The sequence below is a fragment of the Pristiophorus japonicus genome, chromosome 3 (assembly GCF_044704955.1).
Source record: "Pristiophorus japonicus isolate sPriJap1 chromosome 3, sPriJap1.hap1, whole genome shotgun sequence".
In the NCBI taxonomy this organism is placed as follows: Eukaryota; Metazoa; Chordata; class Chondrichthyes; family Pristiophoridae; genus Pristiophorus; species Pristiophorus japonicus.
This window is the reverse complement of record NC_091979.1, coordinates 78,729,476-78,746,049: the sequence shown is the minus strand read 5'-3', so window position 1 is coordinate 78,746,049 and position 16,574 is coordinate 78,729,476. Positions and strand designations below refer to the sequence as shown.

Sequence of the window (16,574 nt, the reverse complement as noted above, 5' to 3'; positions counted from 1 at the left end):
GTTTTTTATCATCTGAAAATTTTGAAATTGTGCCCTGTGCACCCATGTCCAAGTCATTAATGTATATTAAGAAAAGCAGTGGTCCTAGTACCGACCCCTGGAAGACACCACTGTATACCTTCCCCCAGTCCGATAAACAACCGTTCACCACTACTCTCTGTTTCCTGTCACTGAGCCAGTTTCATATCCATGCTGCCACTATCCCTTTTAGTTCTTGGGCTTAAACTTTGCTGGCAAGCCTATTATGTGGCACTTTCTCAAATGACTTTTGGAAGTCCATGTACACCATGTCAACTGTACTGCCCTCATCAAAAAGCTCAATCAAGTTAGTTAAACACAATTTGCCTTTAACAAATCAGTATTGGCTTACCTTAATTAATCCACACTTGTCCAAGTGACTGTGGGGCTGAAATTCAGTGCCGACAGAAAGCTGGCTGTGTTACCGCCTTTTCCCCGCGATTAGCAATGGTTGCGGTGGCCAATGGATCTATATTCAGCTTTTTTCTCCCAAAAAGTCCTCCAACGCTAATTGCCCTTCAAAACTGATAGATTTCAGCTATGGGGGTGGGTGGGTGAATTTCTGGTGGTATTCCCACGGGGAAATTCACCCTTAGGGTGATTTGTTGGCAACGAGCCAGCTGCTAGGCCATGAGGAGGGAAGGAGTTCTGTGCAAGGATGGCTGGTGATGCTGCGGGAAGAATTGCAACGTGGATTTCTGACGCCGATGCAGGGGGTCGAGGGACGGAGGCCAGTCCTGTACCCAAATGTAGGGAGGCCACTCGCCAAGTGTTTAGCAATGCCTGGAGGGAGATCACCATAGAGGTGTCGGGGTCCTCCATCCATAATAGGACGGCAACCCAATGTAGAAAATAGCTGAATGACATAATTCGTTTGATGAAAGTCAATACGTTGCCTCCATGGAGCAGCCGAACGCATACGCTGAGCCTCCCACAGCCCCGAGCGGGCTGCAGGACCTGAGCCTCCCGCTGCGCCGGGGAGAGCGGGTGGCAAATAGAGCGAGAGACAGGCTGGGGGGGGGGGGGGGGGCGGTAAAGGGAGAGAGAGAGGAAGAGAGAAAGAGAGCAAGCGATTTGGGAGGGGTCGAAGAAAAGAGAGGGGGCGGGGGTGGAAGAGAGAGCTTGAGGTGGGGGGGGGCGGGTAGGGGGAACCGGAGGATTGGAGGGGAGAGGGGGAACTCAGAAGACGGATCATGTTCTTCCTACCCCCTGGTGCGTGCAAGCTCAGTGCGTATGTTACAAGGGACAACGTTGGGGTGGGTGAAATCAAGAAGTCACGACGCTGTCATTATTCACTTCATACCCAATAAACCGGTTAACAATCTGCACACAATGCCCCATCTATGGGGGGGGCGGGGGGGAGGCGGCACTTGCACTGGGGTAAGGGACTTCGGCTGGAACTTGGTGGCTTTTGGGGAGATTTATCCTCTGTGGCTTCTGAAGTCAAAATGGATCAAATTACAAATTGGAAAGTCATCATAACTTGGGCTGGGTGGTTCCAGTTACACATTGCAGAGGAACTTCAGGGTGTGGCTTATCCTCCATGGGGACCAATCAGCCAATCAGAGAAACAGCTGCATTTCAGTTTATATAAATAGTTGCATCTATAATATATATATCAGCACGGATTATATTAAGGGAAGATCGTGTCTGACTAACCTGATGGAATTTTTTGAGGAGGTAACCAAGAGGGTTGATGAGGGTAGTGCATACGATGTGGTATATATGGACTTTAGCAAAGCTTTTGATAAGGTCCCACAAGGATCATGAAGGTTAAAGCTCATGGGATACAGGGCAAAGTGGCAAGTTGGATCCAAAATTAGCTTGGAGGTAGGAAGCAAAGGGTAATGATTGATGGATGTTTTTGTGACTTGAAGAATGTTTCCAGTGGGGTTCCACAGGGCTCAGTACTGGGTCCCTTGCTTTTTGTGGTACATATCAATGATTTAGATTTGAATATAGGGAGTATGATTAAGAAGTTTGCAGACAACCACTAAAATTGGCTGTGTGGTTGATAATGAAGAGGAAAGTCATGGGCTGCAGGAGGATATCAATCTACTGGTCAAGTGGACAGAGCAGTAGCAAATGGAATTTAATTCAGAGAAGTGTGAGGTGATGCACTTTGGGAGGGCTAATAAGGAAAGGGTATACACTAAGCGGCAGGTCACTTAATAGTGCAGATGTGCGAAGGGACCTAGGAGTGCTTGGCAACAGATCCCTGAAAGTAGCAGGCCAGGTGGATAAGGTGGTTAAGAAGGCATACGTAATGCTTGCCTTTATTGGCCGAGGCATAGAATATAAGAGCAGGGAGATTATGCTTAAATTGTATAATACTTTGGTTAGGCCACAGCTGGAGTATTGCGTGCAGTTGTGGTCGCCGTATTATAGGATGGAAGTGATTGCACTAGAGAGAGGGTGCAGAGGAGGTTTACTAGGATGCTGCCTAGAATGAAGAATCTTCATTATGAGGACAGATTGGATAGGCTGGATTTGTTCTCATTGGAACAGAGGAGGTGGAGAGGAAACCTCATCGAGGTGTACAAAATATTGAGGGGCTTGGACATAGTGGATAGTAAGGGTCTATTTCCATTGGTGGACGGGTCTATTACGAGCGAGGAATAGTTTTAAGGTGGTTGATGGAAGCTTTAGAGGGGATTTTTTTTTTTTTAAATTCGTAGCCAATCGTTCCAATTCTTTGTCAAATCACAAACGCCAGAGGTCACCCTGGGCCCATTCAAGGATCACTCTGCGCCAATGCTCTTAGCCAAAAGGCTTAGAGCCACTGCACCGTTCCTGGAAGTACTGCAATACCAGGTTCGTGCCATGGAGGTGGATGGGTCAGGTCCCCCACACCCCTCCGTGGAGGTGGATGGGTCAAGCCACCCCACCCACCTCCTATTTCCAAAAAAGCAAGCATATACCTTCCTGATCCAGGGAGAACCACCTTGGGGTTATGGTGGTTACTCCCCTGTCAGGTCAGTTACGCATGATCTTAGCCAAAAGGCCGAGAAGCTAGCTTTAGAGGGGATTTGAGGTGGGGCTTCTTTACATAGAGGGTTGTGGGTATCAGGAACTCACTGCCTGGAAGAGTGATGGATGCAGAAACCCTCACCACTTTTAAGAGATGGTTGGATGGGCACTTAAAGTGCAGTAGCCTGCAAGGTTACGGACCTAGAGCTGGTAATTGGGATTAGACTAGATGACCTTTTGTTGGATGGAGCAGATATAATGGTAAGTACTGCAGGAAATAGAATACGGCCAACGTGATCTCCTGGACTAGTTCAGATCGCCTGGATGGGTCGGAGAGAAATTTTCCCAGATTTTTTCTCCCTAAATTGGCCTGTGTTTTTAATCTGGTTTTTGCCTCTCCCAGGAGATCACATGGCTCCGGTTGGAGTGGAGTGTAGAATGTCTTAGTCTAAGGAGTGTCGCAGCGGTTTGGTTGGGCTGGGTGCTCTTTGCCTTTCTGTCATTGTTCATAGGTATATGTAACCTTTAAGGCTCTTTGTCAGCCGGCGCAGGCATGGGTCGAGGCGCTTGTCGGCGGACATGGTGCTTTCCCCGTGGCCCAGGGCACTGGCGATGCCAATGAGGGTAAGCAACTACTGTGCCTTTCCATCTGAAAGCCTGCTACTTGTAGGCTCCATGCGTAAATTCCCCACCTCCCCCTCACGGCAGGCCTTTTCCCATTTATGTTTGCAGATGAGCCCCCCGGTACTGTTGATGCCAAGGTGGGCAGCATGGGTAAGTGAAGGCCTTCCTTTAATGCTATCTTTCCCTGAAAATGACAGCGCACACTGTGCCTTTCCTTCTGAAAGTCTGTTAATTGCAGGCTCCATGCGTCAATCCCCTACCTCCCCCTTACGGCAGCCCTTCTCCCATTGATACTTGCAGATGAGAGGCCGAGTGGCAGCAGAGGCAAGGGAAATGGTTGTCCTGAAGGACTGTCGCCAGGCCTGGAGGAGAGCACAGTAAGCAGTGTCAGCCCAGGCGAGGGAGCTGCTCCTCCTGATGATTAGAGACCGTCGCAAGGACTGCAGGAGACTCTTGATGAGAGCCAGCCAGATGAGCTTACTGACAGCAATGAGGACACTGAGGTTTCGAGCATTGCTGACCCCCTCGATCTCACTCCATCTTTTGGGGACCTCAGTGGTGAGGAAGAGGAGGACACTGCTGGCATCACCTCGTCACTGCACGCGCTAGCTCAGATACTGGGAGTACGCGGTCCAATCTATCTGCACTGGGTGTTGCACCGGGGTCAAGAGGGCTGCAGCATGCTGATGGGACTAGGCAACCTTAGGTGCCACCTCTCCGGGCCGGCAGGGGGCGACAGGGGGGGGTAAGTCTGCACCGGAGTTCTGCTGTGGAGGACTCAGATGAGCACATTGATGTTGTGGCTTACGAAAGAAGGGTGGAGGACATGCATTCCCAGATGTTGGGGCACTAGCAAGGGTGCCAGAGAGCCTGTCAGAAGTGGTGAGGAGCGCGGAGGAGTCCGACTGCCACATTGTCGACAGCTCTGCGCATTCCTTAGAGCCCATCATTGCCAGTGTGCAGCGATGGTGGACTCCCAGAGAGAACGTGTGGATCCAGATGTGGGGCTGCAACCTGTAGGTGATGTGGCAGCTGCCATTGCAGCACAGGCACGAGGGAACGAGTATATCGGTGCTGGTTTAGAGAGGATGGCCGCGGCCCTAGAAGCTCAGAATGCTCATGCACTCTGCGCAACAGGCCGTGGAGCATCCAAGTGCTGCCATCTCTGGTGGGTTTGAGAATGTGGCTGCTCTCATGCAGTCTTAGCTCAATGCCACCTGACACTTTAGTGTTGCCTTCGTAGTTGGGTCCACCACGGGCCACCTTACGGTGTGGCACCACAATCCCTCAGATTGGTGGTGGCGGTATTGTGCCGCCCCCGGTGAGTGACTCAGGCTCCTCAGATCAGGATACGGATGATACGCTCCCTCCGGCTCGCAGCATTCCTGGCCCCAGATCTGTCACTCCACCAGTGCCTCCAAGCATGGCCTCGCCCGAGCCAAGCCAGAATGAACCCTCTCAGGAAGATGCTGACCAGTCTCCAGCTGACCCTTCCAAGCCTAAAGCTGGTCGAGGTCATCCTAGCAGGACATCTGCAGCTTCCACAAAGGGAACACAGCAGCCTTCCTAGACCCATGAGGCAGCCACAGGGGAGACACTGAGGCAAAGTAGTAGGGTAGGCACATGCAATAGGGATTATTTGGAAATGCACAAGGGTGGGAAACTGTGTATATATGTTACTATGGTGCACTATTTATTGTTTTGAGTGATAGTGATGTTTTAAATCTTTATTTTTTTGTACCTATATCTGGGCTGGTGTATAATGTGGCGGTGGGCAATGATGCATGAAGGCACGCATTGGGACGGCCATGGAAGGTTCAATTTGAAGGGTCCTCCTCCTCAAGCTGCTGTCCATTCGACAGCCAGGATAATCATCATAGGCAGTCCCTCAAAATCGAGGAAGACTTGCTTCCACTCAAAGTGAGTGCTCAGGTGACTGTACTGTCCAATACAGGAATTACAGTCTCTGTCACAAATGGGACATAGAAACATAGAAAATAGGTGCAGGAGTAGGCCATTCGGCCCTTCGAGCCTGCACCGCCATTCAATGGGTTCATGGCTGAACATGCAACTTCAGTACCCCATTCCTGCTTTCTCGCCATACCCCTTGATCCCCCTAGTAGTAAGGACTACATCTAACTCCTTTTTGAATATATTTAGTGAATTGGCCTCAACAGCTTTCTGTGGTAGAGAATTCCACAGGTTCACCACTCTCTGGGTGAAGAAGTTTCTCCTCATCTCGGTCCTAAATGGCTTACCCCTTATCCTTAGACTGTGCCTCCAGGTTCTGGACTTCCCCAACATTGGGAACATTCTTCCTGCATCTAACCTGTCCAAACCCGTCAGAATTTTAAACGTTTCTATGAGGTCCCCCCTCATTCTTCTGAACTCCAGTGAATACAAGCCCAGTTGATTCAGTCTTTCTTGATATGTCAGTCCCGCCATCCCGGGAATCAGTCTGGTGAACCTTCGCTGCACTCCCTCAATAGCAAGAATGTCCTTCCTCAAGTTAGGAGACCAAAACTGTACACAATACTCCAGGTGTGGCCTCACCAAGGACCTGTACAACTGTAGCAACACCTCCCTGCTCCTGTACTCAAATCCCCTCACTATGAAGGCCAACATGCCATTTGCTTTCTTAACTGCCTGCTGTACCTGCATGCCAACCTTCAATGACTGATGTACCATGACACCCAGGTCTCGTTGCACCTCCCCTTTTCCTAATCTGTCACCATTCAGATAATAGTCTGTCTCTCTATTTTTACCACCAAAGTGGATAACCTCACATTTATCCACATTATACTTCATCTGCCATGCATTTGCCCACTCATAAACCTATCCAAGTCACTCTGCAGCCTCATAGCATCCTCCTCGCAGCTCACACTGCCACCCAAATTAGTGTCATCCGCAAATTTGGAGATACTACATTTAATCCCTTCGTCTAAATCATTAATGTACAATGTAAACAGCTGGGGCCCCAGCACAGAACCTTGCGGTACCCCACTATTCACTGCCTGCCATTCTGAAAAGTACCCATTTACTCCTACTCTTTGCTTCCTGTCTGACAACCAGTTCTCAATCCATGTCAGCACACTACCCCCAATCCCATGTGCTTTAACTTTGCACATTAATCTCTTGTGTGGGACCTTGTTGAAAGCCTTCTGAAAGTCCAAATACACCACATCAACTGGTTCTCCCTTGTCCACTCTACTGGAAACATCCTCAAAAAATTCCAGATTTGCCAAGCATGATTTCCCTTTCACAAATCCATGCTGACTTGGACCTATCATGTCACCTCTTTCCAAATGTGCTGCTATGACATCCTTAATAATTGATTCCATCATTTTACCCACTACCGATGTCAGGCTGACCGGTCTATAATTCCGTGTTTTCTCTCTCCCTCCTTTTTTAAAAAGTGGGGTTACATTGTCTACCCTCTACTCCATAGGAACTGATCCAGAGTCTATGGAATGTTGGAAAATGACTGTCAATTCATCCGCTATTTCCAAGGCCACCTCCTTAAGTACTCTGGGATGCAGACCATCAGGCCCTGGAGATTTATCGGCCTTCAATCCCATCAATTTCCCCAACACAATTTCCCGACTAATAAGGATTTCACTCAGTTCCTCCTTCTTAGGAGACCCTTTGACCCCTTTTATATCCAGAAGGTTGTTTGTGTCCTCCTTAGTGAATACCGAACCAAAGTACTTGTTCAATTGGTCTGCCATTTCTTTGTTCCCAGTTATGACTTCCCCTGATTCTGACTGCAGTGGACCTACGTTTGTCCTTACTAACCTTTTTCTCTTACATATGTATAGAAGCTTTTGCAGTCCATTTTAATGTTCCCTGCAGTGGTTGAAGGAAAGGGTGGGTGGGTAGTCTGGTTTGCCGCACGCTCCTTCCACTTGGTTGGTTGCTGTATGCTCTTGGCGATGAGACTCTAGGTGCTCAGTGCCCTCCCGGATGCTCTTCCTCCACTTAGGGCGGTCTTGGACCAGGGATTCCCAGCTGCCAATGGAGATGTTGCAATTGATCAAGAAGGCTTTGGGGGTGTCCTTGAAACATTTCCTCTGCCGACAAGGGGCTTGCTTTCCATGTAGTTGTTCCAAGTAGAGCTTTGGGAGTCTCGTGTCGGACATGTGGATGATGTGGCCCGCCCAATGGAGCTGGTCGATTGTGGTCAGCCAGGTTATGCAGCAGACGACCGCAAAGATGGAGACCCATTCAGGTGAGTACTGTCACCAGAATAGTCAAGGCAACAAAATCTTTGTTTAAGCATGCCAATGCAGTGCTCAACTTGTCCCAGAATGAGCGTCCTTATAGGCATGCTTGGCCACAGTCCTGGGGTTGCGAAGTGGAGTGAGCAACCAAGTGGACAGGGGATATCCCTTATCCCCTCAGCAGCCACCCACCATCCTGGTTTGGCCTGGTGAAGAGGGCGGGCACACTGCTCTGGCGCTGGATGAAGGCATCTCGGCTGCTGCTTGGATATCTGGCATCAACTGCCAGGATCCTTCGCTGGTGGCCGCACACCAACTAAACATTCAGGGAGTGGAACCCCTTTCTGTTGATAAACAGTTTGGGATGGTGTTGTGGTGCTCTCAGAACATATGATAAGAACTAGTAGCAGTATGCCATTTGGTCCCTCGAGCTTGGTCCGCCATTTAATAAGATCATAGCATATCTGATCATGGACTCAGCTGCACTTCCCTACCCACTCCTCATAACCCTTTATTCCCATATCGCTCAAAAATCTGTCTATCTCTGCCTTAAATATATTCAATGACCCAGCTTCCACAGCTCTCTGGGGCAGAGAATTCCACAGATTTACAACCCTCAGAAGAAATTCCTCCTCATCTCAGTTTTAAATGTTGGCCTCCTTATTCTGAGACTATGCCCACTAGTTTTAGTTTCCCCTATGAGTGGAAATATCCTCTCTGCATCCATTTTCTCGAGCCCCCTCATTATCTTATATGTTTCGATAAGATCACCAGTCATTCTTTTGAACGCCCATGAGTATAGGTCCAACCTACTCAACCTATCCTCATAAATCAACTCCCTCATCTCCGGAATCAACCTAATGAACCTTCTCTGAACAGCCTCCAATGCAAGTATATCCTTCCTTAAATACGGAGACCAAAACTGTACACAGTACTCCAGGTGTGGCCTTGCCAATACCCTGTACAGTTTGTAGCAGGACTTCTCTGCTCTCATACTCTATCCCCCTTGCAATAAAGGCCAACATTCCATTTGCCTTCCTGATTATTTGCTGTACCTTTTGTGTTTCATGCACAAGGATCCCAGGTCTCTCTGTACTGCAGCAGTTTTTCTCCATTTAAATTATAATTTGCTTTTCTATTATTTCTGCCAAAGTGGATAACCTCAAATTTCCCACATTATACTACATCTGCCAAATTTTTGCCCACGCTCTTAGCCTGTCTATATCCCTTTGCAGATTTCTTGCGTCCTCCTCACAATTTGCTTTTCCACCCACCTTTGTATCATCAGCAAATTTGGTTACATTACACTCAGTCCCTTCATCCAAGTAATTAATATAGATTGTAAATAGTTGAGGCCCCAGCACCGATCCCTGCGCACTCCACTAGTTACTGTTTGACAATCGGCAAATGACCCATTTATTCCGACTCTCTGTTTTCTGTTAGTTAGCCAATCCTTTATCCATGGTAATATATTACCCCCAACCCTGTGAGCTTTTATTTTGTGCAGTAACTTTTTCTGTGGCACCTTATCGAATGCTTTCTGGAAATCCAAATACACCACATCCACTGGTTTCCCCTTATCCACCATGCTCATTACATCCTCAAAGAACTCCAGCAAATTTGTCAAACATGATTTCTCTTTCATAAAACCATGTTGACTCTGCTTGATTGAGTCATGCTTTTCCAAATGTCCTGCTAATGCTTACTTAATAATTTCTCCAGCATTTTCCCAATGACAGATGTTAGGCTAACTGGTCTATAGTTTCCTGCTTTTTGTCTGAATCCTTTTTTAAATAGGGGCATTACATTTGGGGTTTTCCAATCTGCTGGGCCCTCCCCAGAATCCAGGGAATTTTGGTAGATTACAACCAATGCATCCACTATCAGTCCAACGTGTGTGCAGTTGATGGCCCCCTGCATCCTGGGGAACCCTGCAATCCGGACAAATCCGGCCTGGCGCTCCATCTGTTTCCCCCTCATAGTGGGGAAGGAGATATGTTGCACTCTTCGCTTGTACAGCACATGGGTGACCTGTCGAATGGAGCGATGGGCAGAGAATTGGGAAATATTGGAGATGTCTGCACTTACAGACTGGAATGAGCCCGTTGAATAAAAGTTCAAAGCTATCGTTACTTTGGAATCCACGCTGAGCACGGTCCTCAGTCTTGAGACTCCAAATCTGGCCGCAGGACAATGCAGAGCTTGGTCACGACGTCCTTCGTGAATCTCAGCCTCCGCACACATTGCTTGTTGCTGAGCTGCAGGAAGGAGAACTGACGCAGGTAGACCCTAGGATGGTAGGGCCTCCTTGCCAGAGGTATGTGCTGGGCCCCTCCTATGCAAGCTGGCTGAACGCCTGCTCCCTCTTCCTCATCATGTTGTGAAGCCTCTGCAGGCTGCTGCTAGCAAGGCTCCTCATCCACTATCCGGTGAGGTGGGGGGGTGGGGGGGGGGAGGGGAGGGTGCGGTCAGCGTACCTCACCCTCCACCTCACAGCATCTCCCACCTGTCCAGCCTCTGGACGATGATGTCTGCGGACATCTGCAGGCCCTTCTACATGTTGGACAGCCATGGCTGCTGCCTCCCTTGTCCGCTGCCTCACGAACTATTGGTGACGGTGACGCCTCCTCCTGCGTGCATTCCTGCCTCTCACAATGTGAACAAGGTGTTCCCCTGCCCAAACTGAGCCCATTATGGGTGGAGGCACGATTCTTTGTGCAGCAGAGATTTACTCCCACTGCCCACGGCTAATGAGAGACAGGGAAACAGTTTTATTCATCGGCAAAAGTTTTATCAATCCTGCTGCTATTTTTGAAATGTTGCACAAAAAGCTTCGAGGAATTTTGATGCACAAAAATTTCAACACACCAGCTGGTGCCCTCCCACAGTGCACCAAACCAAAAGGTTGGCGGGGGCACGGTCACTAAAAGGATCGGCTTTTTTTCAACTGAAAATGGGTTTTAGGACCTAGCGGCAGCGCTGCACATTTTGATCGGGTCATCACTGCCGTAAGCCCCACACCGCCACAAAGTTCGTTGATCAGGATGGAGGTCCACACAGCCGGAAAATCTCTCGGGCCAAATTTCTGTCATGGTGGCCAGTTGACAGCAAAGTGGCAGCCACGGGATTCTGTTGTATGGCCGCCGCAAATGGGCGGTAAAGCGTCTTACTGAGACCCTGACTTTCAGCCCCGGTTAATTTTGTCCCGGATTATTATTTTTAAAAACTTCCCCATTACCGAGGTTTAACTGACTGGCCTATAGTTGCTGGGTTTATCCTTATATCCTTTTTTGAACAATGGTACAACATTTGCAATTGTCCAGTCCTCTGGCACCACCCCTATATCGAAGGAGGATTGGAAAACTATGGCCAGTTCCTCCGCAGCTACCCGCTTTACTTCCCTCACCATCATAGGATGCATCCCATCAGGTCCTGGTAACTTATTTATTTTAATTACAACCAGCCTTTCTAGTACCTCCGCTTTATCAATTTTTATTCCATCCAGTATCTCAACTACCTTCCCTTTCCCTATGACTTTGGCAGTGTCTTCTTCCTTGGTGAAGTCAGATGCAAGGTACTCACTTAGTACCTCAGTCATGCCCTCTGCCTCCACATGTAGTTCTCCATTTTGGTCCCTAATCGGCCCCCCCATCCTCTTACTACTTATACGCCCACAGAAGACTTTTGGATTCCCTTTTATGTTAGCTGCGAATCTGTTCTCGTTCTCGGTTTGCCTCTCTCATTTATTTTTTCACTTCCCCCTCTGTATTTTCTATATTCAGCTTGGTTCTCACGTATTCTCAACCATGTGTCACATGTAGCCTTTTTCTGTTTAATTTTACTCATGGGTAGAAATTGCGTTGCACCCCATTAGGGGGGGGGGACGGTAACATCCGGGAGGTGGGCATTCTATGGCAGGCGCGGAACTTCCACCCCGCTTGAAAAATTCGGGTTACCATCCGAAAGGAAGTGGTGGGCACAAATAACGTGCTCCACTTCCTTTCTGAGGCAGTCGTGTGGCGGATGGTTTGGGAACAGGATGCAGCACTATGCACTGGGCCGTGTAGCGCTGCCGCGAAGGAGGGGCTCTTCCCTTCATTAAAGGAAAGGGCTCAAGCTGCAAACTCTGCAGGTAAGAACCAGGCCTCCATGGACCACCCAACACTCAAGCAGAGTGCCGGGTTGAACGATCACGGTGATTGCAGTGCCAATGGGGCACCGAAGAAAAATGGCATTTAAAAAAAAACATGGCTGCCACTTCCCCTTTAACTAGTGAGTGGCCTGCAGCCAGCGCAGTTTCACGGGGATGCTCCTCAATTTTTGTTCTGAGACAAAAACGGGTCGCTGCGCATTGTGATGATGTCGTTATCACCAGCACAGCAGAGTGGGGCGCTGCGGGTTACCGCTAAGGCTAAACACCCCCGGAATTTAGCAGGAATAGTCAGTGGTGCCGCAGCGGTGCTGATGACTTAGAGTCGGCTACTCCGACCTGCCCCTACTTCCACCCCGATGATGAGGCCACTTCCGCCCCGATCCAGAAAAAAAGCATGGTGTTGAATTTCTCCAGTTTGGCCACCCCATGCATTGGGGCAGCAGGAACACTTCAAGAACAGTAGGTGCGACTCGTTTCGGGCAGTGGGCAATTTCGGCCCCTATAGCTCTTGCAACGCTCTATAATTTCCCTGAAAATTTGCTCCTCCATATCCGTCCCACTAGCTGATGGCCTACAGAATACACCCCATATTGTAATAGCACCTCTATGGTTTCTCAACTTTAATCAAATAGATTCTGTCGTTGACCCCGCTAGGACATCCTCTCTTTCCAGAACTATAATATTCTCCTTATTCAATACTGCCATCCAACATCCTTTCTTTCCTAAATATTATATCCAGGAATATTTAGTACCCAGTCCTGACCTTTTTTGAGCCAGGTTACCACGCTTTGTGCATTCACACACATGCACTGTAAACCTCACTTAGGCCTTCTAAGATTGGGGCCAGTGTCACCTAGAAACAACAAATGTCTAGTCTAATATCTCTTGTATGTGCACCATCTTTTACAAGCAGCACATCCAAATATAATAGATACAATTAAAAAGTTGAGTATATCTTGCTACAGCTATATATATATTGGTGAGGCTACACCTGGAACACTGCATGCAGTTTTGGTTTCTATATTTACGAAAGGATATACTTGCTTTGGAGGCAGTTCAGAGAAGGTTCACTAGGTTGATTCCAGGGATGAAGGGGTTGACTTATGAGGAAAGGTTGAGTAGGTTGGGCCTCTACTCATTGGAATTCAGAAGAATGAGAGGTGATCTTATCGAAAAGTATAAGATTATGAGGGTGCTTGACAAGGTAGATGCAGAGAGGATGTTTCCACTGATGGGAGAAGACTAGAACTAGAGAGCACGATCTTAGAATATGGGGCCGCCCATTTAAAACAGAGACAAGGAGAAATTTCTTCTCCCAGAGGGTTGTAAATCTGTGGAATTCGCTACCTCAGCGAGCTGTGGATGCTGGGACATTAAGAGACTGTCTATTTCTGTCTTAAATTTATTCAAACGATAAGGGGATAAGGGGTTATGGGGAGCGGGCAGGGAAGTGGAGCTGAGTCCATGATCAGATCAGCCATGAACTTATTGAATGGCGGAGCAGGCTCGAGGGACCATATGGTCTACTCCTGTTCCTATTTCTTATGTTCTTACATCGCATTATAACATTTACAGTTTCATTTTTATTTTGCTACAAATTCATCTCATGACTGAACTTGGCAACAAAGCGACAATGTAACTGAATGCGATACTGTTATATTGGCAAGTAGCAGATGCAGAAATCCTAGTTTCTATAACAAAATACGTTAATATGGAAATAGGAAACATTTTGTTCCTAAAAACACTGCTTGGAACCAAGTGAACATCATTACTGGAAACTAGTAAGATATAATTATGGTATTTAAGTATACTTTGAAATTTGTAATATTGCAGGAAATTAATAAAATATGTACAATTTCCTAAATTTTGATGAAGATATATAAAATGTACAACCTTTGTAGCAGGTGAAGATTATATTCAAAATAGTGAATAAACCATGTTCAGTAAGCAAATACAGTAATAAACTGTAAACCAGTCTGTAATTTAAAACCTCTGATGCAAGTACAAGAATAATTTATGTATTAGACAGAACTGTTGATTTTGTTCATACATATGGTCCACTCCTCAGTCAATTTGAATCATTCAAACTAAGCAGTGTGTAACACACCAAAATCTGAATCTCATGCTAAAAAATTCAAATTATCTGAATTTTAATTTAAGCAATTAAATTGTGGAAGAATGGGCTATATATTGCTACAAACTAAACATCCTGAGGTACAGTTTCCACTTTGGGCACAATCAGCGAATCCACCACAAATTGCGCCCAAAATTGCACCCATTTTGCATATTGCCGAATGCAAAGTCTGCCATGAACCAGTGCAATTGGGCAACATTTAAAAAATATATTTAAAAAAAAGGTTGCTTAAAAAAAAAAATCCTTGACATTTAAGAATGGCAATGTTTCCCTAAGCTGCACAACTACGGTGCTCTCTGCCGAGCAGCCCAGGACCAGCTTTTTCAATGTTAAGTTTCCTGCACGCACGAAACTGTGAATGAACCACACAGCCCCTTAAAGAGCCGCCGCATGTGCCCAAAAATTAGGGGGAGCATTGTGGTATAACTTGGTAAAGTTTGATTAATACAGCTGAAAATGGGTTTATAACAAAAAATAAGCATTTTAAAATCAGTGTCAATCCACCACCTGTGAGCAAACAGATTTTCAATTAGTGAACTTAAAAAAATATACAAAACTACTTTCTAGTTAGATTGGGGTACAGTAGTCAGTTCCTTAGTAAATTCAAAATCTCTCAAAAAATACCTTAGTGTCCTTGCACCCAAAAGATCCAGCTTAATTTTTGAAGCCTCCTCAAAGGCCTGCAAGTGAGCGCAATTAACAGAAACTCCCTATTGTGAATAATTCACCCTGGGGCCGTGGTCAGTTTTGCGGGTGGGGCCTGCTTCGAGTGCGATGTTTTAAAAACTAGCGCAAAAGATTGTGCAAACTCAAGTTGCACCGAATATAATTTGCATTTAAAATTCTGTGATCTTTTATGCGGCTACACAGATATTGGGGGAATCGGGCCAAAAAAAAAACAGGGCAATTAAGCAGAAACTCTAGGCCCTCATCTCAAAACTGGAAAAGTAGGAGTTTGTAGAAGTCTAAATTTCAGCCAAAGTGAAAATCTTATATGCAAGTTATGTAGACAAACAGAAGGGATTTTTTGAAACTATACCAAGAACATAAAGCAACATATCTCCTGAAAAAAATTATATCAAAACAAAATTAGTTAAAAAGTCATATGGTCCATTAGAAGTCATTTTTTAATACAATATATGAGAATATACTCAGGCCAGCATTAATACATTATTTAATATGCTAAATTATCATATTCAAATGCCAAATACTTGGAATAGTAAACACTATGCAGTTGGAGGCTTCCTTCGTACAAATGGCCCCGGCCCGAAAGTACCTGGTGGACCCGGAGGAACGTAGGATCCTGGACGGTGGCCTAGATTTGCTGTGCAGCGCATGGGAAGATGTCTTTCAGGTACATATAAGCTGCAGACACATGGGCCTGCAACACCAATCACTATGCAGTATTCTCATTGATAAAAATGGGAGCTCTGCTTGTACGGACTCCCATTACTATCAATGATAAAAATCCCATAAACAACGAAACACAGTATAATTAATAAATAAATAAAACAGCTCACATATTTAAAATTAAATGAAATTAAATTAATTCAATGTTGTAGAAAAAATAAATATTTTTTGGAATTTTTTTAACGTGTTTTAATCATGTTAAAATAAACTTACCTTAATGGACAGGGTTGTTAAATATAAAAATTAGTGCTTAAATTTAATTTTTTACATGTTTTGAAACTCCAACGCTGGTAAAAGTAAATGTGCCTGCTTTTACCAGGCATAAAAGTTTGAAGGACATTCGCTGGGCAGGAGTTGAGCAAATCTCCCAATCTCTCCCATGCAAATGTCCTTCTCCCAGGGATGTGGAGGATTTGTCTGTTTTCTGTCTTAAGACAAGAGAAATCTTGACCGATCAGAAAAGCCGGTTTCTGGTGGATGCGCCCCAAAAAACAGCTTTTGCGAGGCCTTGCCAGGTCCATGTGCACTTCATACGGAACCAGCAAGGCTGGAATTTTCAGCCCATTAACTCTCAAATTTGACCTGAACTCTGATTGGCTGAGAATCATCTTACACTTTGGTCTGAAATTAGAACCAACTTGGTTATATGGCTGAATTATGGTCAATATACAAGAGGGCAGGGCTCAGTTTGGCTCCCGCCAAAGATCAATCAGCTGCAGATCTCATGACATAAGAACATAAGTGTTGTGTATGGAGAAAGAGTCAGACTGAACACTGAGCTCAAAGTAAAGTGTGACCTTAGTCTTTTATTGCAGGTCTCCAGAGTGCCTCTCCAACCTGTGAAACCTCCTTAAATACCTGTGTACCCAAGGGATTATGGGATCCCTTGGGACTCCGGGGGATGAGCCCTCTGGTGGCTGTACAGAGTCCACATAAATAATAACTATTTACAATGTGAGTCGATCTGGGGCCCTTCTTGCCTTGGTTGATCGTTTTGGTGTGAAAGCTGGTGTTGTTGAATCATGTGTTGGGTCCTGCAGGGCTG

At 46.4% G+C, this 16,574-nt stretch overlaps 1 protein-coding gene and 1 pseudogene across 1 annotated transcript in view; both read right to left on the bottom strand.

Moving 5' to 3' along the window:
- The window catches only part of LOC139257543 (extended synaptotagmin-3-like), a 184,863-nt gene that overhangs the window by 130,738 nt on the left and 37,551 nt on the right, over nt 1-16,574 (bottom strand). The window lies entirely within an intron of this gene.
- Nucleotides 2,796-3,034, bottom strand: LOC139260548 (U2 spliceosomal RNA; annotated as a pseudogene).